General features: G+C 38.7%; 1 non-coding gene across 1 annotated transcript; it reads right to left on the bottom strand.

Moving 5' to 3' along the window:
- Positions 1–2,341: 2,341 nt before the first annotated feature.
- Positions 2,342–2,413, bottom strand: TRNAH-GUG (transfer RNA histidin (anticodon GUG)). The gene has a single exon. It is a non-coding gene; the product is annotated as a tRNA-His (tRNA).
- Between the last annotated feature and the right edge of the window lie 255 nt (positions 2,414–2,668).

Here is a 2,668-nt window from a genome sequence, read left to right as displayed (position 1 = left end):
CCCAGTGCCTCTGTGGGTTTTACGATCTCTAGTCCATGGGGCTCTTTCGCTAATGTCGCTGCTTTCGAGGCCGGACTACACGACGTTGCAAGGACGGGCTTCCTAGGCGGCATTGGTGGTCCGAAGGCGAGGTTGAGGTCCCAAGTCATTGAGCCTGTTGCTGTTGGCAACTCACTGGTACTTGAGTTAGAACCGAACATTGTTGAGGACTCAGAACAGTTGGTTAGTTTCTCCTCTACTACTGCTATTTTTCGCTTTAAGGGTTTTTGGCCCTCCCTTTTGGACCTACATGCATGGATTAGTCGTGTATGGGAACCCTTCATCTCAGGTATAGCTCAGATATACCCAGTTGCTAGGGGTTTTTTCATTGTGAAGTTTGATTCAACTGAAGATAGAAATGTTATTCTTCGTCGGGGTTTCTCTTGGGAAGAGAAATACCCCTTGATGGCTAAACCCTGGTTCAAGGATTTTGATCTGTCAACGAAATCCTTTAACAAGGTCCCTTTGTGGGTCAGGTTGCCGAATCCTCCCCTTCACCTTTGAGTGGATTATGTCCTAGAGGCAATGGGAGAGGTCATTGGGGATTTCTTGCTAGTGGATTATGCTTCTTCCAATGTGTATCGCACCACTTATGCTCGGATCCTAGTAGAGGTCGACATCTCCAAGGGTCTCTCAGCAATGATTTGTTTGGCCTCTCCAATTGAATCTTGGATCCAGTGTCTTGATTATGAAGGTATCCCTTTCTGATGCAAGAAGTGCCACAAGACCGGTCACCTTGCTGCTCGTTGCTCCTCTGAAAAACCTAGATAGAAGAAGTCTCCTTCTTGGTGGAAGAATGTGTTGGATGATCATTACATTTTCCTCAAAGCCCCCTCTATTGGGGATGGTGACTCTTCTCAGGACTCTCTGGTGGCTGCCACAACTGCTATCCCGAATGGCTCTCCTATGGCCCCTTCATTGGAGACCTCCTCTGTTCTACCCTTGTCTACGAATGTCTCCTCTACAAATGATTCTTCGATGGAGAAGGAGTTTGTTGTTCCTCTTGGTCCTATTGGGGGCCAGGACCCTATTCCCTCTCCTGGCCCCAACCCTGTTTTGGACTTTCCTCCTATTTTAGTTGGGGGGGCAGCTGGCTTTAGGTTCTTCTAGGGAGATTGTTGTTTTCTCGGATTCCCCTGGGCTCCATTGTTTTGCTTCTTTTGGGGATTGGATTGTTGATGCAGCTAAGGTGGAGGATGGTTGGACTGCAGTAAAAAGAAAGAAAACTAAGCCATCTACTCCTCCTTTAGAAATGAATCTCCGATCATGCAAAGGAGGCTCTAAATCAAAAGGCAAATCGTGATGTATCTGGCCCTGCCTCCTTGCTGGATCTTTTCTTTTGGCTAGTGACTAGCTTTTTGTCACCATGGTTACCCTTAGATTGGGGCGTGATCAGTTCTGCGTTTGTATGTTGTACCTTTTGTTTATGCACTCTTTGAAAATCTTTAGACTTGTGCAGGGTTTCAAGCACCCTTCAAAACTTGTTTTACTTAATCAAAAACTATTATATAACATACTAGTTGCAAACCCAATAGCAAATGATTGGGAACTTCTAATAAGCTATACAGATATACACTTTAAGTGTGGATGACAACAAAGATTCCGATAGGTCTATATATTTATTTGTTGCTAATGATGCAGTGAAATTGCATAATAAATTGATGTTAAAATCATTAAATTTCTATTCCAAAGTCAATTTTTATTCAACATGTTGTGTGGTGTCATTATACACAAATATCAAGGGCTCACGCTACAAGAGACAAGAACTTATCAATAGAAAAGTTTCACATTCAACCTCCTTTCACATTTGACAAACAATCTAAAATGAAAAGTAATCCATATATAGTTATATGAAAAAAGAGAAAGATCCATATATAGTTATATGAAAAAAAGAGAAAGCTTGCATAAATCATATTATTTTCAAAACAAAATGTAATTATTGTAACAACTAAAGACAAAGACAATAAAGATAGAAACTTTTTATGAAATGTTTTACTCAAACAACAAAACTTAATTGTAACTACATACAAAATAATAACTACTCGAGCATTGTCAAATATACAAGACTATAATGCTCGATTACATTAGACAGTGACATATTTATGCATAAAATTGTTGTTCAGAAATGTGCGTTTAAGAATTCATCCTTGCATTGTTAAGGATTATTTGATCATTCATTACATGATTCCAGCGAACAGAGTAAAAGTATTTTACTGTACCCCCAAAAATATAGAAAGAAATTAAATGTGGGTTTTGTCTAACAAAGAATGATTCCAAAACAGAAAACATTTATTTTAAAATTTGTGGCTGCTGGGATTCGAGCCCAGGTCTCCACGGCCACAACGTGGAATTCTCACCACTAAACTACAGCCACATTTTAAAGATTTTATCGTATCTAATAATTCCCTCCTTTGATTATATTTCCATCTGTTAGTGTCTACTTTCTTTCTCTGAATGAAAGCTAAACGGAGTACAAAGATTTGTAGAAGTATATAATTTTTTTCATAATTTTTAAAAATAAATGTTAACTAAGTATTACGTTTAGTTGCTTACACTATATATAAGTGAAATAATGGAGACATCTACACTCTTTTAGAAAATTATATATATTGTTTATGTTTTTTTATTT

The sequence above is a fragment of the Cupressus sempervirens genome, chromosome 11, assembly GCF_028749045.1.
Source record: "Cupressus sempervirens isolate cs-2001-9-10 chromosome 11, ASM2874904v1, whole genome shotgun sequence".
In the NCBI taxonomy this organism is placed as follows: domain Eukaryota; kingdom Viridiplantae; phylum Streptophyta; class Pinopsida; order Cupressales; family Cupressaceae; genus Cupressus; species Cupressus sempervirens.
This window is presented reverse-complemented; position numbering and strand designations above follow the sequence as displayed.